This window comes from Anopheles funestus, assembly GCF_943734845.2.
Source record: "Anopheles funestus chromosome X unlocalized genomic scaffold, idAnoFuneDA-416_04 X_unloc_29, whole genome shotgun sequence".
NCBI lineage: Eukaryota > Metazoa > Arthropoda > Insecta > Diptera > Culicidae > Anopheles > Anopheles funestus.
The window spans coordinates 7,011-30,813 of record NW_026045153.1 but is presented as its reverse complement, the minus strand read 5'-3'; the positions used below and the strand labels follow the sequence as shown (position 1 = coordinate 30,813).

At 44.2% G+C, this 23,803-nt stretch overlaps 1 long non-coding RNA gene across 1 annotated transcript; it reads right to left on the bottom strand.

Annotated features, from left to right (window-relative positions):
• Positions 1 to 667: 667 nt before the first annotated feature.
• LOC125773312 (uncharacterized) lies at positions 668 to 10,145 on the bottom strand. Its single transcript, XR_007420027.1, has 4 exons — positions 9,325 to 10,145; positions 6,539 to 7,952; positions 1,877 to 2,758; positions 668 to 1,834 (listed from the first exon to the last, which is right to left on the bottom strand). It is a non-coding gene; the product is annotated as an uncharacterized LOC125773312 (long non-coding RNA).
• Between the last annotated feature and the right edge of the window lie 13,658 nt (positions 10,146 to 23,803).

The window sequence follows — 23,803 nt, the reverse complement described above, 5'->3', positions numbered from 1 at the left end:
CTTAGCCAAGACACCTTAGCCAAGACACCTTAGCCAAGACACTTAAGCCAAGGCACATTAGCCAAGACACCTTAGCCAAGACACATTAGCCAAGACACCTTAGCCAAGACACCTTAGCCAAGACACCTTAGCCAAGACACCTTAGCCAAGACACATTGGCCAAGACACTTTAGCCGAGACACATTAGCCAAGACACTTTAGCCAAGACACCTTAGCCGATACACATTAGCCAAGACACCTTAGCCAAGACACCTTAGCCAAGACACCTTAGCCAAGACACCTTAGCCAAGACTCTTTAGCCAAGACACATTAGCCAAGACAGCTAAGCCAAGACACCTTAGCCAAGACACCTTAGCCAAGACACCTTAGCCAAGACACCTTAGCCAAGACACCTTAGCCGAGACACATTAGCCAAGACACATTAGCCAAGACACCTTAGCCAAGACACCTTAGCCAAGACACCTTAACCAAGACACCTTAACCAAGACACCTTAGCCAAGACACAATAGCCAAGACACCTTAGCCGAGACACCTTAGCCAAGACACCTTAGCCAAGACACCTTAGCCAAGACACATTAGCCAAGACACATTAGCCAAGACACCTCAGCCAAGACACATTAGCCGAGACACATTAGCCAAGACACCTTAGCCAAGACACATTAGCCAAGACACCTAAGCCAAGACACTTTAGCCAAGACACATTAGCCGAGACACCTTAGCCAAGACACCTTAGCCAAGACACCTTAGCCAAGACACCTTAGCCAAGACACCTTAGCCAAGACACCTTAGCCAAGACACCTTAGCCAAGACACCTTAGCCAAGACACAATAGCCAAGACACCTTAGCCGAGACACCTTAGCCAAGACACCTTAGCCAAGACACATTAGCCAAGACACTTTAGCCAAGACACCTCAGCCAAGACACATTATCCGAGACACATTAGCCAAGACACCTTAGCCAAGACACATTAGCCAAGACACCTAAGCCAAGACACTTTAGCCAAGACACATTAGCCAAGACAGCTAAGCCAAGACACCTTAGCCAAGACACCTTAGCCAAGACACCTTAGCCAAGACACCTTAGCCAAGACACCTTAGCCGAGACACATTAGCCAAGACACATTAGCCAAGACACCTTAGCCAAGACACCTTAGCCAAGACACCTTAGCCAAGACACCTTAACCAAGACACCTTAGCCAAGACACAATAGCCGAGACACATTAGCCAAGACACCTTAGCCAAGACACATTAGCCAAGACACCTAAGCCAAGACACTTTAGCCAAGACACATTAGCCAAGACACCTTAGCCAAGACACCTTAGCCAAGACACATTAGCCAAGACACCTTAGCCAAGACACCTTAGCCAAGACACATTAGCCGAGACACATTAGCCAAGACACCTTAGCCAAGACACCTTAGCCAAGACACATTAGCCAAGACACCTTAGCCGAGACACATTAGCCAAGACACATTAGCCAAGACACATTAGCCAAGACACCTTAGCCAAGACACCTTAGCCAAGACACCTTAGCCAAGACACAATAGCCAAGACACTTTAGCCAAGACACATTAGCCAAGACACCTTAGCCAAGACACCTTAGCCAAGACACATTAGCCAAGACACATAAGCCAAGACACATTAGCCAAGACACCTTAGCCAAGACACTTTAGCCAAGACACCTTAGCCAAGACACCTTAGCCGAGACACATTAGCCAAGACACCTTAGCCAAGACACCTTAGCCAAGACACCTTAGCCAAGACACCTAAGCCAAGACACCTTAGCCAAGACACCTTAGCCAAGACACATTAGCCAAGACACCTTAGCCAAGACACCTTAGCCAAGACACTTTAGCCAAGACACATTAGCCAAGACACCTTAGCCAAGACACTTTAGCCAAGACACCTTAGCCAAGACACCTTAGCCAAGACACCTTAGCCAAGACACAATAGCCAAGACACTTTAGCCAAGACACATTAGCCAAGACACCTTAGCCAAGACACCTTAGCCAAGACACATTAGCCAAGACACATAAGCCAAGACACATTAGCCAAGACACCTTAGCCAAGACACTTTAGCCAAGACACCTTAGCCAAGACACCTTAGCCGAGACACATTAGCCAAGACACCTTAGCCAAGACACCTTAGCCAAGACACCTTAGCCAAGACACCTAAGCCAAGACACATTAGCCAAGACACCTTAGCCAAGACACATTAGCCAAGACACCTTAGCCAAGACACCTTAGCCAAGACACTTTAGCCAAGACACATTAGCCAAGACACCTTAGCCAAGACACTTTAGCCAAGACACCTTAGCCAAGACACCTTAGCCGAGACACATTAGCCAAGACACCTTAGCCAAGACACCTTAGCCAAGACACCTTAGCCAAGACACCTAAGCCAAGACACCTTAGCCAAGACACCTTAGCCAAGACACATTAGCCAAGACACATTAGCCAAGACACCTTAGATAAGACACCTTAGCCAAGACACCTAAGCCAAGACACATTAGCCAAGACACCTTAGCCAAGACACCTTAGCCAAGACACCTTAGCCAAGACACCTTAGCCAAGACACATTAGCCAAGACACCTTAGCCAAGACATCTTAGCCAAGACACCTTAGCCAAGACACCTTAGCCAAGACACATTAGCCGAGACACATTAGCCAAGACACCTTAGCCAAGACACCTTAGCCAAGACACATAAGCCAAGACACCTTAGCCGAGACACATTAGCCAAGACACCTTAGCCAAGACACCTTAGCCAAGACACCTTAGCCAAGACACTTTAGCCGAGACACCTTAGCCAAGACACCTTAGCCAAGACACCTTAGCCAAGACACCTTAGCCAAGACACCTTAGCCAAGACACATTAGCCGAGACACCTTAGCCGAGACACCTTAGCCAAGACACCTTAGCCAAGACACCTTAGCCAAGACACCTTAACCAAGACACCTTAGCCAAGACACAATAGCCAAGACACCTTAGCCGAGACACATTAGCCAAGACACCTTAGCCAAGACACCTTAGCCAAGACACATTAGCCGAGACACATTAGCCAAGACACCTTAGCCAAGACACCTTAGCCAAGACACATTAGCCAAGACACCTTAGCCGAGACACATTAGCCAAGACACCTTAGCCAAGACACCTTAGCCAAGACACCTTAGCCAAGACACTTTAGCCGAGACACCTTAGCCAAGACACCTTAGCCAAGACACCTTAGCCAAGACACCTTAGCCAAGACACTTTAGCCGAGACACCTTAGCCAAGACACCTTAGCCAAGACACCTTAGCCAAGACACCTTAGCCAAGACACCTTAACCAAGACACCTTAGCCAAGACACTTTAGTCAAGACACATTAGCCAAGACACTTTAGCCGAGACACATTAGCCAAGACACCTTAGCCAAGACACATTAGCCAAGACACCTTAGCCAAGACACATTAGCCAAGACACCTAAGCCAAGACACTTTAGCCAAGACACATTAGCCAAGACACCTTAGCCAAGACACCTTAGCCAAGACACATTAGCCAAGACACCTTAGCCAAGACACCTTAGCCAAGACACCTTAGCCGAGACACATTAGCCAAGACACCTTAGCCAAGACACCTTAGCCAAGACACATTAGCCAAGACACCTTAGCCGAGACACATTAGCCAAGACACATTAGCCGAGACACATTAGCCAAGACACCTTAGCCAAGACACCTTAGCCAAGACACATTAGCCAAGACACATTAGCCAAGACACATTAGCCAAGACACAATAGTCATGACACATTAGCCGAGACACATTAGCCAAGACACCTTAGCCAAGACACATTAGCCAAGACACCTAAGCCAAGACACTTTAGCCAAGACACATTAGCCAAGACACCTTAGCCAAGACACATTAGCCAAGACACCTTAGCCAAGACACCTTAGCCAAGACACATTAGCCGAGACACATTAGCCAAGACACCTTAGCCAAGACACCTTAGCCAAGACACATTAGCCAAGACACCTTAGCCGAGACACATTAGCCAAGACACATTAGCCAAGACACCTTAGCCAAGACAGCTAAGCCAAGACACCTTAGCCAAGACACCTTAGCCAAGACACCTTAGCCAAGACACCTTAGCCAAGACACCTTAGCCGAGACACATTAGCCAAGACACATTAGCCAAGACACCTTAGCCAAGACACCTTAGCCAAGACACCTTAGCCAAGACACCTTAGCCAAGACACCTTAGCCAAGACACATTAGCCAAGACACATTAGCCAAGACACAATAGCCAAGACACATTAGCCGAGACACATTAGCCAAGACACCTTAGCCAAGACACATTAGCCAAGACACCTAAGCCAAGACACTTTAGCCAAGACACATTAGCCAAGACCCAATAGCCAAGACACCTTAGCCAAGACACATTAGCCAAGACACCTTAGCCAAGACACCTTAGCCAAGACACATTAGCCGAGACACATTAGCCAAGACACCTTAGCCAAGACACCTTAGCCAAGACACATTAGCCAAGACACCTTAGCCGAGACACATTAGCCAAGACACATTAGCCAAGACACCTTAGCCAAGACAGCTAAGCCAAGACACCATAGCCAAGACACCTTAGCCAAGACACCTTAGCAAAGACACCTTAGCCAAGACACCTTAGCCGAGACACATTAGCCAAGACACATTAGCCAAGACACCTTAGCCAAGACACCTTAGCCAAGACACCTTAGCCAAGACACCTTAACCAAGACACCTTAGCCAAGACACAATAGCCAAGACACCTTAGCCGAGACACCTTAGCCAAGACACCTTAGCCAAGACACCTTAGCCAAGACACATTAGCCAAGACACATTAGCCAAGACACCTCAGCAAAGACACATTAGCCGAGACACATTAGCCAAGACACCTTAGCCAAGACACATTAGCCAAGACACCTAAGCCAAGACACTTTAGCCAAGACACATTAGCCAAGACACCTTAGCCAAGACACCTTAGCCAAGACACCTTAGCCAAGACACCTTAGCCAAGACACCTTAGCCAAGACACCTTACCCAAGACACCTTAGCCAAGACACCTTAGCCAAGACACAATAGCCAAGACACCTTAGCCGAGACACCTTAGCCAAGACACCTTAGCCAAGACACCTTAGCCAAGACACTTTAGCCAAGGCACACTAGCCAACACACCTTAGCCAAGACACCTTAGCCAAGACACATTAGCCAAGACACATTAGCCAAGACACATTAGCCAAGACACCTTAGCCAAGACACCTTAGCCAAGACACATTAGCCGAGACACATTAGCCAAGACACCTTAGCCAAGACACCTTAGCCAAGACACATTAGCCAAGACACCTTAGCCGAGACACATTAGCCAAGACACATTAGCCAAGACACCTTAGCCAAGACACCTTAGCCAAGACACAATAGCGAAGACACCTTAGCCGAGACACATTAGCCAAGACACCTTAGCCAAGACACCTTAGCCAAGACACCTTAGCCAACACACCTTAGCCAAGACACCTTAGCCAAGACACTTTAGCCAAGACACATTAGCCGAGACACCTTAGCCAAAAAACATTAGCCAAGACACCTTAGCTAAGACACCTTAGCCAAGACACATTAGCCGAGACACCTTAGCCAAGACACCTTAGCCAAGACACCTTAGCCGAGACACATTAGCCAAGACACCTTAGCCAAGACACTTTAGCCGAGACACATTAGCCAAGACACCTTAGCCAAGACACCTTAGCCGAGACACATTAGCCAAGACACCTTAGCCAAGACACATTAGCCAAGACACATTAGCCAAGACACCTTAGCCAAGACACCTTAGCCGAGACACATTAGCCAAGACACCTAAGCCAAGACACTTTAGCCAAGACACATTAGCCAAGACACCTTAGCCAAGACACCTTAGCCAAGACACATTAGCCAAGACACCTTAGCCAAGACACCTTAGCCGAGACACATTAGCCAAGACACCTTAGCCAAGACACCTTAGCCAAGACACCTTAGCCAAGACACCTTAGCCAAGACACCTTAGCCAAGACACATTAGCCAAGACACCTTAGCCGAGACACATTAGCCAACACACTTTAGCCAAGACACCTTAGCCGATACACATTAGCCAAGACACCTTAGCCAAGACACCTTAGCCAAGACACATTAGCCAAGACACATTAGCCAAGACACATTAGCCAAGACACCTTAGCCAAGACACCTTAGCCAAGACACCTTAGCCAAGACACCTTAGCCAAGACACCTTAGCCGAGACACATTAGCCAAGACACCTTAGCCGAGACACATTAGCCAAGACACATTAGCCAAGACACCTTAGCCAAGACACAATAGCGAAGACACCTTAGCCGAGACACATTAGCCAAGACACCTTAGCCAAGACACCTTAGCCAAGACACCTTAGCCAAGACACCTTAGCCAAGACACCTTAGCCAAGACACTTTAGCCAAGACACATTAGCCGAGACACCTTAGCCAAAAAACATTAGCCAAGACACCTTAGCTAAGACACCTTAGCCAAGACACATTAGCCGAGACACCTTAGCCAAGACACCTTAGCCAAGACACCTTAGCCGAGACACATTAGCCAAGACACCTTAGCCAAGACACTTTAGCCGAGACACATTAGCCAAGACACCTTAGCCAAGACACCTTAGCCGAGACACATTAGCCAAGACACCTTAGCCAAGACACATTAGCCAAGACACATTAGCCAAGACACCTTAGCCAAGACACCTTAGCCGAGACACATTAGCCAAGACACCTAAGCCAAGACACTTTAGCCAAGACACATTAGCCAAGACACCTTAGCCAAGACACCTTAGCCAAGACACATTAGCCAAGACACCTTAGCCAAGACACCTTAGCCGAGACACATTAGCCAAGACACCTTAGCCAAGACACATTAGCCAAGACACCTTAGCCAAGACACCTTAGCCAAGACACCTTAGCCAAGACACATTAGCCAAGACACCATAGCCGAGACACCTTAGCCAAGACACTTTAGCCAAGACACCTTAGCCGATACACATTAGCCAAGACACCTTAGCCAAGACACCTTAGCCAAGACACCTTAGCCAAGACACCTTAGCCAAGACACCTTAGCCGAGACACATTAGCCAAGACAGCTAAGCCAAGACACCTTAGCCAAGACACCTTAGCCAAGACACCTTAGCCAAGACACCTTAGCCGAGACACATTAGCCAAGACACATTAGCCAAGACACATTAGCCAAGACACCTTAGCCAAGACACCTTAGCCAAGACACCTTAGCCAAGACACCTTAGCCAAGACACCTTAGCCAAGACACCTTAGCCAAGACACCTTAGCCAAAACACATTAGCCAAGACACCTAAGCCAAGACACTTTAGCCGAGACACATTAGCCAAGACACTTTAGCCAAGACACATTAGCCAAGACACCTTAGCCAAGACACTTTAGCCAAGACACATTAGCCAAGACACATTAGCCAAGACACATTAGCCAAGACACCTTAGCCAAGACACCTTAGCCGAGACACATTAGCCAAGACACATTAGCCAAGACACATTAGCCAAGACACCTTAGCCAAGACACCTTAGCCAAGACACCTTAGCCAAGACACCTTAGCCAAGACACCTTAGCCAAGACACCTTAGCCAAAACATATTAGCCAAGACACATTAGCCAAGACACCTAAGCCAAGACACTTTAGCCGAGACACATTAGCCAAGACACTTTAGCCAAGACACATTAGCCAAGACACCTTAGCCAAGACACTTTAGCCAAGACACATTAGCCAAGACACCTTAGTCAAGACACCTTAGCCAAGACACCTTAGCCGAGACACATTAGCCAAGACACCTAAGCCAAGACACCTTAGCCAAGACACATTAGCCAAGACACCTTAGCCAAGACACCTTAGCCAAGACACCTTAGCCGAGACACATTAGCCAAGACACCTTAGCCAAGACACTTTAGCCAAGACACATTAGCCAAGACACCTTAGCCAAGAAACCTTAGCCAAGACACCTTAGCCAAGACACCTTAGCCAAGACACCTTAGCCAAGACACCTTAGCCAAAACATATTAGCCAAGACACCTTAGCCGAGACACATTAGCCAAGACACATTAGCCAAGACACCTTAGCCAAGACACATTAGCCAAGACACCTTAGCCAAGACACCTTAGCCAAGACACCTTAGCCAAGACACCTTAGCCAAGACACTTTAGCCAAGACACCTTAGCCAAGACACCTTAGCCAAGACACCTTAGCCAAGACACCTTAGCCAAGACACTTTAGCCAAGGCACACTAGCCAACACACCTTAGCCAAGACACCTTAGCCAAGACACATTAGCCAAGACACCTTAGCCAAGACACCTTAGCCAAGACACCTTAGCCAAGACACCTTAGCCAAGACACCTTAGCCAAGACACAATAGCCAAGACACCTTAGCCGAGACACAATAGCCAAGACACCTTAGCCGAGACACATTAGCCAAGACACTTTAGCCAAGACACCTTAGCCGAGACACATTAGCCAAGACACCTTAGCCAAGACACCTTAGCCAAGACACCTTAGCCAAGACACTTTAGCCAAGACACCTTATCCGAGACACATTAGCCAAGACACATTAGCCAAGACACCTTAGCCAAGACACCTTAGCCAAGACACCTTAGCCAAGACACCTTAGCCAAGACACCTTAGCCAAGACACAATAGCCAAGACACATTAGCCAAGACACTTAAGCCAAGGCACACTAGCCGAGACACATTAGCCAAGACACCTTAGCCAAGACACCTTAGCCAAGACACCTTAGCCAAGACACCTTAGCCAAGACACCTTAGCCAAGACACCTTAGCCAAGACACCTTAGCCAAGACACCTTAGCCAAGACACCTTAGCCAAGACACTTTAGCCGAGACACATTAGCCAAGACACCTTAGCCAAGACACCTTAGCCAAGACACCTTAGCCAAGACACCTTAGCCAAGACACTTTAGCCGAGACACCTTAGCCAAGACACCTTAGCCAAGACACCTTAGCCAAGACACCTTAGCCAAGACACCTTAACCAAGACACCTTAGCCAAGACACTTTAGTCAAGACACATTAGCCAAGACACCCTAGCCAAGACACCTTAGCCAAGACACCTTAGCCAAGACACCTTAGCCAAGACACCTTAGCCAAGACACCTTAGCCAAGACACTTTAGCCGAGACGCATTAGCCAAGACACCTTAGCCAAGACACCTTATCCAAGACACATTAGCCAAGACACATTAGCCAAGACACAATAGCCAAGACACATTAGCCGAGACACATTAGCCAAGACACCTTAGCCAAGACACATTAGCCAAGACACCTAAGCCAAGACACTTTAGCCAAGACACATTAGCCAAGACACCTTAGCCAAGACACCTTAGCCAAGACACATTAGCCAAGACACCTTAGCCAAGACACCTTAGCCAAGACACATTAGCCGAGACACATTAGCCAAGACACCTTAGCCAAGACACCTTAGCCAAGACACTTTAGCCAAGACACCTTAGCCGAGACACATTAGCCAAGACACATTAGCCAAGACACATTAGCCAAGACACCTTAGCCAAGACACCTTAGCCAAGACACCTTAGCCAAGACACAATAGCCAAGACACTTTAGCCAAGACACATTAGCCAAGACACCTTAGCCAAGACACCTTAGCCAAGACACATTAGCCAAGACACATAAGCCAAGACACCTTAGCCAAGACACCTTAGCCAAGACACATTAGCCGAGACACATTAGCCAAGACACCTTAGCCAAGACACCTTAGCCAAGACACATTAGCCAAGACACCTTAGCCGAGACACATTAGCCAAGACACCTTAGCCAAGACACCTTAGCCAAGACACCTTAGCCGAGACACTTTAGCCGAGACACCTTAGCCAAGACACCTTAGCCAAGACACATTAGCCAAGACACCTTAGCCAAGACACCTTAGCCAAGACACATTAGCCGAGACACCTTAGCCGAGACACCTTAGCCAAGACACCTTAGCCAAGACACCTTAGCCAAGACACCTTAACCAAGACACCTTAGCCAAGACACAATAGCCAAGACACCTTAGCCAAGACACCTTAGCCAAGACACTTTAGCCAAGACACCTTAGCCAAGACACCTTAGCCAAGACACCTTAGCCAAGACACCTTAGCCAAGACACCTTAGCCAAGACACTTTAGCCAAGGCACACTAGCCAACACACCTTAGCCAAGACACCTTAGCCAAGACACATTAGCCAAGACACCTTAGCCAAGACACCTTAGCCAAGACACCTTAGCCAAGACACCTTAGCCAAGACACCTTAGCCAAGACACAATAGCCAAGACACCTTAGCCGAGACACAATAGCCAAGACACCTTAGCCGAGACACATTAGCCAAGACACTTTAGCCAAGACACCTTAGCCGAGACACATTAGCCAAGACACCTTAGCCAAGACACCTTAGCCAAGACACCTTAGCCAAGACACCTTAGCCAAGACACCTTAGCCAAGACACCTTAGCCGAGACACATTAGCCAAGACACCTTAGCCAAGACACCTTAGCCAAGACACCTTAGCCAAGACACCTTAGCCAAGACACATTAGCCAAGACACCTTAGCCAAGACACCTTAGCCAAGACAACTTAGCCAAGACACCTTAGCCAAGACACTTTAGCCAAGACACCTTAGCCAAGACACCTTAGCCAAGACACCTTAGCCAAGACACCTTAGCCAAGACACCTTAGCCAAGACACCTTAGCCAAGACACCTTAGCCAAGACACATTAGCCAAGACACCTTAGCCAAGACACTTTAGCCAAGACACCTTAGCCAAGACACCTTAGCCAAGACACCTTAGCCAAGACACTTAAGCCAAGGCACACAAGCCAACACACCTTAGCCAAGACACCTTAGCCAAGACACATAAGCCAAGACACATTAGCCAAGACACATTAGCCAAGACACCTTAGCCAAGACACCTTGGCCAAGACACATTAGCCAAGACACCTTAGCCAAGACACCTTAGCCAAGACACCTTAGCCAAGACACCTTAGCCAAGACACCTTAGCCAAGACACCTTAGCCGAGACACATTAGCCAAGACACCTTAGCCAAGACACCTTAGCCAAGACACCTTAGCCAAGACACCTTTGCCAAGACACCTTAGCCAAGACACAATAGCCAAGACACCTTAGTCGAGACACAATAGCCAAGACACCTTAGCCGAGACGCATAAGCCAAGACACTTTAGCCAAGACACCTTAGCCGAGACACATTAGCTGTTACGGACGCGACAAAATTCACAAGCGTACGCGTGAGAACATTCGAACTATAATAAGAAAGGAAAATTGTTTACTTTCACTAGGCAGGAGGCATGCGAGGTTAATCAATAGCTGGCATTGAAAAATGTCACATAGGGTTTGGATTAGACCAAATTAGATAAGAACATTGGAAAGGTTTGTTCTACGGCAATCAAATCACGCGTTGCGTAGGTCAAGCGAAGAAGGTCTAAAATGGAAAAAGAATAACCGACTCGAATGCGTTCAACTCAGGGTAAGGAACGCATGTGCAGCACAATGACCTGCTTTCAATAGCATGAACATTTAATTACTTGGATGCAAATAAACTAAAGGGTTTAGGATAGAGCACCAAAACAGAACCTAGCCATGTGTTTATTTAGGATGAAACCACAGGAAAGAACAATGCGATCTATTGCCAGCACCTTGCGGTAGGCAAGCAAGTAATAAACACACCACAAGGATTGGCTTGTTCGAGCCTTGATATTTTAAACAATCGATTACCCGGAATAGTTAGGAATAGGGCATCTTGAAATGCTAATATCAATAAGGTACCGAAACGGGTAAACAGCACCCATCTACGAACGAGAGGAAAACAAATAGCGATAAGCGCCATACGCCCGCAAGCCGTAGCATATGGCAGGCAATAATAAACTTGCACTTGATCCTTAAAACAATTCCATCGGGTAGCCGCTTGCATCTGAGTAACGTACGCACAGTAGCGGTAAGGAAACACGCGCCTATGCGCTCGGTGCAATTAACTAAACAAGGCCGAATCGGATCGCATTACAGAATCCTAAACTAACATTAGGAGGTAAACTAGGAATTTACCCTTACGTTCTTGAAACTAACACACACTTACTGCGTGTAGAATAAGAACTAATACCATTAAACTTTGTTAGTATATAAGCTGGATAATTTTCAATAAAACGTCACTTGTTATCCGAACTTGGAACTTACGAGTCTTTTCTGTAGGCGATTCGAGCGGCACTCCACATTAGGAATTGATATTGAGTTTTCAATACACAGCCTACTGTCAGAACTGCTCAATCGCCGATCTACGGAAAATAGCCTATCAACGGCAAAAGAAACTTGCGCAAGAAGTTTCCAGTTGACTATCCTTCGCGTAGTCAACTTAATACGGCGGACCGTAGTCCGATTTGTTCCCGTCAGTAACAAATGGTGGCTCCAGAGAGGAGTTTGCAATAGCTTGCGCGAAATTGCATTCTCTGTGATCGAATCACGAAAAAGTAAGGTGTGCTGTCGCCAAAAGAACAGCAATATAGTTCTGTGTATATTAATTGACTAGTGAAGACGGTTAAAAAGTGATTAAGCGTCGCAACAATCTAAGTCAGTACAAGAACAGAACTTTCAGTAATGCAGTTACAAGTGACGTTAAAACTGATGGTGAAAAATTGATAAGAAGTTTTCAATTATTTAGTTACTAAACGAACGAAAGAAATCGTTTCATAAACACTATACTTAAACTTCTACTATCGTGAAAAGTGAGCAATATACGGGCAAAGGTGTCAAGTTCAGACTCAGCATTCGCGGTTTTATCATTCACCATCACACAACGATTCCAGCCGGGGCATCAAAGGAAGGTAAAAAACGATCCGATAAAAGAGGGTAAGTAAAATCATCCTTATTAATAAGCACGGCAAGGAAATCATTGATTCGTCCAAAATGCCTTTCAAATTCACAACAAATACAAACGGCAGGTGCCGACTTTGTTATGAGGTGGATACCTCTGAAGAAACAATGGTCACATGTTCGGAGTGTGACCGATGGTTTCACCTAAAATGTGTCAAACTGACACAGAAACCATTGCCAGAGGAATGCTGGCTATGTGGCAAGTGCCAACAGATTAAGAACGACCTTAATCGACAACAGGGTGAGATCAAGGCTTTCGCAGAAAGCGAAGTAAATAATAAAGAAGGAAGTTTAGGGAAGAAACAAAGCTTCGAAGAAATTGTATCACAATTAATAGTTAGCCAACAACAGCAAACGAAGGAGTTCGTTAAGCTACTGGCAACTAATGGTGGTGAAACCACCCAGATAGGGATCCTGATCAAGAGACAGGCCTTGATGCAATTACCCAAATTCGATGGCAACCCTAAGGAATGGCCCAACTTCAAGAAAACGTTTGACGACACGTCCAAAGAAGGACAATTTTCTAACCTAGAAAACTTGAATCGTCTCAAACAAGTTTTACAAGGAACAGCTTATAAAAGTGTTCAACAATTGATGATGGAGGCCGAAAATGTTCCCGAGATAATAAAACGTTTAAATGAGACTTTCGGGAGACCAGATTTAGTATACCTGGAGTTGCTAAACGATCTTCAAAAAATACGAAAGGAATCCAGAAACGTGGTCTCGGAAATGACGAGTGCTTTGGAGAACCTCGTCAAAATTGTACACCTGATGGAAAGACCGACATACCTAAATGATCATAGATTAGTTATGGATTTAACAGCCAAGTTACCGCATCACATTCAAGTGAAAAGAGCGGAACATATGGCGGCTGCATCGTCATCACTAGACGTGCAGAACTTAGAAGAATTATGTCGGTGGCTCAAACCCTACGCCAAGACGGCGGAAATGATGAGCACGATTAGTCTTCATACTCAAAAGGGGCATGTTAATTTACATGATCAGGGTACTTCGCAGAAACAAGCCTCAATTCAAAAAGGAAAAGTTGTCAAACAGGCTAAAAAGATAACTAAAGGTTGTCTAATATGTAGCAAGCCGCATAAGACGGTTAAATGCTTCGCACTGGTAAAGCGAATTCCATCACAGCGAGGGAAAATAGCAAATGAAAATCAATTGTGTTTTGGATGCTTGACATCAAACAAACATACAATCAAGGATTGTAGATTCGCTAAGCCATGTGGAATCACCGGGTGCAAGGATAAGCATCACAAGATGCTTCATGTAAGACAAGTTGTTCCAATCCAACCGGAGCAGATAAATAACCACCACGAGGTGGAAGGAACATGTGAAACTTACTATCAAATATTACCGGTAAGATTGATTAATGGAAATAAATCCATTAATACTTATGCATTTTTGGACCCTGGATCATCATTGACAATGATAGATGCGAATGTCGCTCGACAATTGAATTTAACCGGGCCAAAAACACCGCTTCAGCTCACATGGGCACAAGGCATAGAAACGGTTCATGAAGCTAGCCAAAAAGTCCAATTGGTCATCAAAGGTGCAACGAAAAGAGGTTTTCGTTTAAAGGACGTAAGAACAATTAGAGAATTAAAATTGCCAGTCCAATCGCTATGTTACGATGAGATGAGTCAGAAATATCGCCACTTAAAAAAGTTACCAATTGAAAGTTTCGAAAACGTTCGTCCAACAATTTTGATAGGACTGAACAATAATCATTTATTAATGGGGATTAAACATCGATATGGCAAACCTGAAGAACCAATTGGAATGAAAACAAGACTAGGTTGGTTAGTCTATGGGAAATTAGGTAGCAATGAATTGTTACAGCAAGATCACGCCATGATAGTCCAAGAAAAAGATAGCATGCGTGAAACGATGCATAAAGACGGACAGATAAGATCCGCTCAAGTAAAAACTGCAATAGGTACATACTGCAGACCCGCTACTGGGATAGCGTTTTTGGGCGCTTATAACGAAAAAGAGGTTATAAAGCAAGAAGGTAAGGAGTCGAAAAAAGAATCGATTTCATTAGATAAAAATATCAATGGGGTCCACGCAGAAGACACTATCACAGAAAAAAGTGATCAATTGCCAATAAAGCGTAAGGTAAAGAAACATCAAATAAAACCTTGCGCAAGGAACGCTAAGATCCTAAGGGCTAACACAAAAGATGTCACGGCTGCAAAGGAAGCAAACGAGCGTTTAAAAATATACCAATCGAATACTGCTAATACTCGTTGGGGAAAATATAATACGTGGAACCTGGTAATAATGATGTTGCTTTTCATTTCAGCAAGAGCCTTCGGGAGTCCGGCAAACGGTCTAATTGCATATGACTGTGCAAACGATAATATCAACATAACGAGTTATTCGCTCACAAAAGTAGCTTCTTGTATGCCTCAATTCAAGAATATAACAACAGTAGAGACCAGAATACAAGTATTACAAAGAAGTCCAAAGACAGTAACTCACGTTCACCAATGTAAGGTAATAATCAAGAGAACGATTAAGCATTGCGGAGCTTGGTCTCACACATCAGAATATGAAAAAGGGTTTGCATATATTATAAAGGAATTCACCCCAGGAGCATGTAAACATGACCAAACGTTAGGTGAGGTTTCACTCTCTCTCAATCACAAGGTTAGGGAAGTACGACGCAATCAAACTACAAGAGGGCAAACGTTAGTCATCGGCAGTGTCAAGGGCTCAGCGTGCGTCGGAGGACTCTACACGACGCCATCTGGTAGATGGGAAAACGCGTTGGTGTATTACGAGTACGAGATCAGCATGTTCGACTATACGGCAACGGTTGACATCGAAGAAGACCAAATAATACTGCGAAATGGCGTTGTATGTCCGTATAGTGTTGGTTGGTGTTTGGATTCCGAGTACGGTTACCTCACCTGGGAGGTAAATCATCAAAAACTGTGCGAGAGAACTGAGTTCGAAATCATCTACGAGGGTACGGTCAACAAGACGTTCGGCAACGACGGGATTGCTAATACGAATGCTGTGTATACCTTACTGACAAACGAGCAAATGTTTTCCATAAGGGCTCGCGATGTGAAGCAAATCTGCGGCTTCAACAGCTATAAAACGGACCATCCGAGGATATTCATACTTGAGTTAAACGGTTATCAATCGCCGTTTCAACGCAAGGCGGTAAATGGGAGAAACTTGGATCTCTTTACCTACTTCAACTCCAAAATAACTTTAGTGGAAAGTTACCTCGGGCAAAAGCTGAACGACGTCTACACAACGGTGATGACGGAATTGTGCAAAGTCGACAAGGCGCTTCTAGAAACAAACCTAACGCTAGCTCGTCTGAATCCTAGCGAATTCGTTTCTAATTTGATTAAACGACCTGGGCACACGGCGGTATTTGCCGCAGAAATATTGTACATCATTGAATGCAAACCGGTGTTCGTCACCTATGAGAAAAGAGATGAATGCTATCAGGAAGTTCCGGTAAAATACAACAATCGCTCGATGTTCATAGCGCCAGTAACTAGAATGTTACAACTGAAAGGCACCCAAATAGTTTGCTCGCCAATTCTTCCCGCGAAATTCAACATCGGAGGAAGATGGTATACAACAGATCAAGGGCTACGAGAGACGACGGCACCGCAAGAGTTAACGACAGACATCATAACAAGCTGGTCCTACACTCCACTACCAAGTTTGATGAAAAGTGGTGTATATGACTATGAAAGTCTACAACAAATGAAGGACATGGTGTATGAACAAAGCAATAAGAGGATCGCCTCTTCGGTCATACACAAGATGATATCTGGTCAGCATCCAAACCTTCAAGGCTTCACGTTTGATACTCTAATTCCTGAGAATATCATTCACGGCGCGTTCGATAAATACTGGTCTAAGTTCGTATCATGGTCAACGTGGCTGGGCAACGTCACGTCTACGGCAATTGGCATCTACATGTTCACTCGAGTCGTTAAATTCATCATTGACACCGTAATTCATGGTAGAATCCTGTACGACATCTATGGCATCGGCTGGCAGCTCTTAGCCGCATTTTGGGATTCGTTGACGAATCTGTTATCGCATCGAAACCATATGATGAAAAAGCGATATGAAAACGAATCACCAGAAGTCGTCACAATCAACGAGAACGACGAAGAAGAAACTCAGGTACCACGTCTTCCAAACACCAAAACCAAACTATACCCCAACATATGCGCCATCGATAGTCCTCAATAGCAGCGTCATCATAGCAACGACATCCTACAAGTATGCCCGCTCTTCAACTCATCAGCTAAAGCAGCAACATGCGACCAATTCAGGTATCAATTCAATAAGAGTGAAAACCAACTTCAACCGAAATCTTTTGTTTTCAACCAACTTCAACCGAAATCTGTTGTTTTCAACCAACTTCAACCGAAATCAGTTGTTTTCAACCAACTTCAACCGAAATCTGTTGTTTTCAACCAACTTCAACCGAAATCTGTTGTTTCCAACCAACTTCAACCGAAATCTGTTGTTTTCAACCAACTTCAACCGAAATCTGTTGTTTTCAACCAACTTCAACCGAAATCTGTTGTTTTCAACCAACTTCAACCGAAATCTGTTGTTTTCAACCAACTTCAACCGCAATCAGTTGTTTCCAACCAACTTCAACCGAAATCTGTTGTTTTCAACCAACTTCAACCGAAATCTGTTGTTTTCAACCAACTTCAACCGCAATCAGTTGTTTTCAACCAGCTTCAACCGATATCTGTTGTTTTCAACCAACTTCAACCGAAATCTTTTGTTTTCAACCAACTTCAACCGAAATCTGTTGTTTTCAACCAACTTCAACCGCAATCAGTTGTTTTCAACCAACTTCAACCGAAATCTGTTGTTTTCAACCAACTTCAACCGAAATCATCCATTTCAACCGAAATCTGTTGTTTTCAACCAACTTCAACCGAAATCTGTTGTTTCCAACCAACTTAAACCAAAATCATCCATATCAACCGAAATCTGTTGTTTCCAACCAACTTCAATCGAAATCTGTTGTTCTCAACCAACTTCAACCGAAATCTTTTGTTTTCAGCCAACTTCAACCGAAATCTGTTGTTTTCAACCAACTTCAACCGAAATCTGTTGTTTTCAACCAACTTCAACCGAAATCTGTTGTTTCCAACCAACTTCAACCGAAATCTGTTGTTTTCAACCAACTTCAACCTAAATCTTTTGTTTTCAGCCAACTTCAACCGAAATCTGTTGTTTTCAACCAACTTCAACCGAAATCTGTTGTTTTCAACCAACTTCAACCGAAATCTGTTGTTTTCAACCAACTTCAACCGAAATCATCCATTTCAACCGAAATCTGTTGTTTTCAACCAACTTCAACCGAAATCTGTTGTTTCCAACCAACTTAAACCAAAATCATCCATATCAACCGAAATCTGTTGTTTCCAACCAACTTCAACCGAAATCTGTTGTTTCCAACCAACTTCAATCGAAATCTGTTGTTTCCAACCAACTTCAACCGAAATCTGTTGTTTCCAACCAACTTCAACCGAAATCTGTTGTTTTCAACCAACTTCAACCGAAATCTGTTGTTTTCAGCCAACTTCAACCGAAATCTGTTGTTTTCAACCAACTTCAACCGAAATCTGTTGTTTCCAACCAACTTCAACCGAAATCTTTTGTTTTCAGCCAACTTCAACCGAAATCTTTTGTTTTCAACCAACTTCAACCGAAATCTGTTGTTTTCAACCAACTTCAACCGAAATCTGTTGTTTTCAACCAACTTCAACCGAAATCTGTTGTTTCCAACCAACTTCAACCGAAATCTGTTGTTTCCAACCAACTTCAACCGAAATCTGTTGTTTTCAACCAACTTAAACCGAAATCTGTTGTTTCCAACCAACTTCAACCGAAATCATCCATTTCAACCGAAATCTGTTGTTTCCAACCAACTTCAACCAAAATCTGTTGTTTTCAACCAACTTCAACCGAAATCTTTTGTTTTCAGCCAACTTCAACCGAAATCTTTTGTTTTCAGCCAACTTCAACCGAAATCTTTTGTTTTCAACCAACTTCAACCGAAATCTGTTGTTTTCAACCAACTTCAACCGAAATCTGTTGTTTTCAACCAACTTCAACCGAAATCTGTTGTTTCCAACCAACTTCAACCGAAATCTTTTGTTTCCAACCAACTTCAACCGAAATCTGTTGTTTCCAACCAACTTCAACCGAAATCTGTTGTTTTCAACCAACTTCAACCGAAATCTGTTGTTTCCAACCAACTTAAACCGAAATCATCCATTTCAACCGAAATCTGTTGTTTCCAACCAACTTCAACCGAAATCTGTTGTTTTCAACCAACTTCAACCGAAATCTGTTGTTTTCAACCAACTTCAACCGAAATCTGTTGTTTCCAACCAACTTCAACCGAAATCTGTTGTTTCCAACCAACTTCAATCGAAATCTGTTGTTCTCAACCAACTTCAACCGAAATCTTTTGTTTTCAGCCAACTTCAACAGAAATCATTTGTTTCCAACCAACTTCAACCGAAATCTTTTTTTTTAGCCAACTTCAACCGAAATCTTTTGTTTTCAGCCAACTTCAACCGAAATCTGTTGTTTTCAACCAACTTTAACCGAAATCTTTTGTTTTCAACCAACTTCAACCGAAATCTGTTGTTTTCAACCAACTTCAACCGAAATCTTTTGTTTCCAACCAACTTAAACCGAAATCTGTTGTTTTCAACCAACTTCAACCGAAATCTGTTGTTTTCAACCAACTTCAACCGAAATCTGTTGTTTTCAACCAACTTCAACCGAAATCTGTTGTTTTCAACCAACTTCAACCGAAATCTGTTGTTTTCAGCCAACTTCAACCGAAATCTGTTGTTTTCAACCAACTTCAACCGAAATCTGTTGTTTTCAACCAACTTCAACCGAAATCTGTTGTTTCCAACCAACTTCAACCGAAATCTGTTGTTTTCAACCAACTTAAACCGAAATCTGTTGTTTTCAACCAACTTAAACCGAAATCTGTTGTTTTCAACAAACTTCAACCAAAATCTGTTGTTTCCAACCAACTTCAACCGAAATCTGTTGTTTTCAACCAACTTAAACCGAAATCTGTTGTTTCCAACCAACTTAAACCGAAATCTGTTGTTTTCAACCAACTTTAACCGAAATCTTATGTTTTCAGCCAACTTCAACCGAAATCATTTGTTTTCAACCAACTTTAACCGAAATCTTTTGTTTTCAACCAACTTCAACCGAAATCTGTTGTTTTCAACCAACTTCAACCGAAATCTGTTGTTTCCAACCAACTTCAACCGAAATCTGTTGTTTTCAACCAACTTAAACCGAAATCTTTTGTTTTCAACCAACTTCAACCGAAATCTGTTGTTTTCAACCAACTTCAACCGAAATCTGTTGTTTTCAACCAACTTCAACCGAAATCTGTTGTTTCCAACCAACTTCAACCGAAATCTGTTGTTTCCAACCAACTTCAACCGAAATCTGTTGTTTTCAACCAACTTCAACCGAAATCTGTTGTTTTCAACAAACTTCAACCAAAATCTGTTGTTTCCAACCAACTTCAACCGAAATCTGTTGTTTTCAACCAACTTCAACCGAAATCTGTTGTTTTCAACCAACTTAAACCGAAATCTTTTGTTTTCAAACAACTTCAACCGAGATCTGTTGTTTCCAACCAACTTCAACCGAAATCTGTTGTTTTCAACCAACTTCAACCGAAATCTGTAGTTTTCAACCAACTTCAACCAAAATAATCAACTTTAACCGAAATCATCCATGTGAGAAAGGAATTTAGAAGTTCAAAACAAATTTCGCTTTATTCATTTAAACCCAAATCCAAACTGCTCCAGTTCAGCCGCGCGCGCTGCTTATATTCCCTTATCGCGCTGAACTCACACACACACGCTCGCGTTCATCCTCACGTTCATCCTCGCTCACACGCTCACACACACTCTCGCTCACACGCTCGCGTCACCCAACTTCACACGGCCTTTCCTCGACAGATTCTTCCGCCCCGGAGGATCTCCACCGTATTACATCCGGTATGGCTTCATGTGTGATGCAGCCGTCGAGGTCGTCTTTGGCCCTTCACCGTTGATCTTCGTCACATCGTACCGATCATGTGGTCTAACACTCGTTATCTTGTACGGACCAAGATATTCCGCAGCATACTTCCGTCCAGGGCCGAACTGCGTCCGCTTGATGACCACCAAATCTCCTTCCTTATAGACGGTTGCCGGTCGCGCTCGTAAATTGTAAGATCTGCGTTGCTCTTCTTGCGCCTTGTCGATGCAGGATCTAGCTCCGGCCCGTAACTTCTCTCGTTCGTCGTTAAATTGGGCCACTCGAATTTCCTCCATGAGCTCGTTCAATCGGAGATCTCCCTCGTTGCGCATCGGTACGCCAAACATGGCTTCAAATGGAGATACACCGATACTACAGTGCGGACTGGAGTTTATCCATTTCTGGATATTTGCGATGTGTTTGTACCACTTCGTAGAATCGTTCGCACTCGTCTTCTTCAGCATACCAATTATGACTTGGTTTACTCTTTCCACTTGTCCGTTTCCGCGTGGAACTCCTGTCGTAATTTCAACTCGTGCAATGTCTTCGTTCTCACAGTATTGCTTGAAATCGTTTGACGTAAACGCGGTTCCCTTATCATGCACAATACGCCTTGGATTACCAAATGCTTCGCTCTGCATCTTAAGTCGTTGAATAACTTCAAACGAATTCGTCGTCTTAGTAGGGTAAATCCAGGTATACTTGCTAAACGCATCTACTACCACAAACAGGTACCTATACCTTTTCTCCGTAATATCCATGGGACCTAAATGATCCACGTGATACGTGTCAAACGGAATATCACCCTTCGGAATCGAGTTTAGTAGTCCTTCCGTTTTTCCTCTTTTTCGCTCAGATAGAATACACTTCACACAACACGCGATGATTTGTTTCACTTTCTCAGTCAAGTTCGTAATATAAAACTCTCTTTGAATAATGGCCTCTAACTTACGCGCTCCAAGATGACCATTATCGTGTGCTCTACGTATCAACTCACTCTGCATATCTGCTGGTACAACGATAAGTTCCCTACCATGAACCACTTTCATCAACAAATCATCACTCATCACATAATCTTCATACTCTTGAGTTTTCAATAGTTCGATAATCACCTTAATACGTTCATCACTTTTTTGCGACCTTTTGAGAGCCTCGATCATTGGGTCGTGCGTAACTATCATCACTGGTGCTCTACTCAAAGCATCGGCATGCTTCATCGATGATCCTGATCGATGCACTACTTCGTACTCGTATTCTTCGAGCATTAAAGCCCATCTCGCGATTCTAGCCGATAGTTCTTTCGACTTTAATGTTTGCTTAAAAGCCGCACAATCAGTCACAATTTTAAACTTAATGCCAAACAGATAAACACGAAACTTTTCCACAGCACGGACCACTGCCAGAACCTCCAAGTGATACGCACTATAGTTCTTCTCGGCACTAGATGTCTGTTGGCTCATGTACGCAACCGGATGAAACTTATCATCGTCATTCTTTTGCATTAATATAGCACCGTAGCCATATTTAGACGCGTCCGTATGCAGTTCAGTTTCACTATTTTCGTCGTAAATCCGCAACACAGGATCGGTTACCAAAACGCGTTTCAACTCGTCAAAGCCGTTTTGCTGTGCTTCACCAAACTCAAACGGAACATCTTTCTGCAGTAAATTCGTCAAAGGTTTTGAAATCGTCGCGTACCCGGCAATAAATTTTCGGAAATAACTAGTTAGTCCCAAAAATCGCTGAAGCTCCTTTACATTCTTCGGTACCGGGAAAAACTGCACTGATCGTAATTTGGCTGGTGATATGCGGTAACACCCTCCGCTTATCACATAACCTAAATACTCAACTTCTTTTTTCAAAAACTGCGATTTCTTCCAGTTAAACTGTACACCGTATTCACTCGCTGCTTTCAATAACTCCCTGATTGTTTGAAAGTTTGTTTCTTCGTCACACGATGGAATTATCAGATCGTCCACGTACACTAGAATTCGACCGTCTTTTATCAATTCGCGGAACACATCAGCAACGAATCGGCTGAAGCTTGCTGGACTGTTTGCTAACCCAAAAGGAGTTCTAAGAAACTCGTACTGTCCCGCGTGGGTAACAAAACCGGCGTACCGCTGACTCGCTGTTTCTACCGGAACATGAAAAAACGAATTTTTCAAGTCGAGCGTGGTAAAAACACTTGCCGATTTCAAGCGATCAATCTGATCTTCAATGTTTCTCATAGGAAAACAATCCTTCACCATCTTCCGATTTAGTTCGCGATAATCCACACACACACGTAATGTGCCGTCCTTCTTTCGCGCAAGCGTAACGGGACTCGCGAAATCACTCTCACTCTCTTTGATTATACCCGCCGCCAACCATTCTTCGATTGTTTTCTCCAACACAGCCTTTTCGCCCGGCGCGAATCGCCTAGGTGAGGAACGCACTGGTGTGTCATCATGCAAAATGATTTTTGTCGCGACACGACATCTCACTTCTTTACTTGGTTGATAAGCCGAAATCAACTCTTTTACTTCTTTTGCGAATCGTGGGGGAACATCGATTTCGTCATCTTTTTCGCGCAAGATCGAAAGAACTTCATTTGTTGTATCACACGGGCTTATTTCTAGCCCAGCTGTTGTCATTGTCACACCAAAATAGTTCAGCGAATCTCGTCCCAAAATTGCTTCATATGACATACACTCACTCGGTACTACAAAGAACCTTATTCCACGGAATACGTTACAGTTTA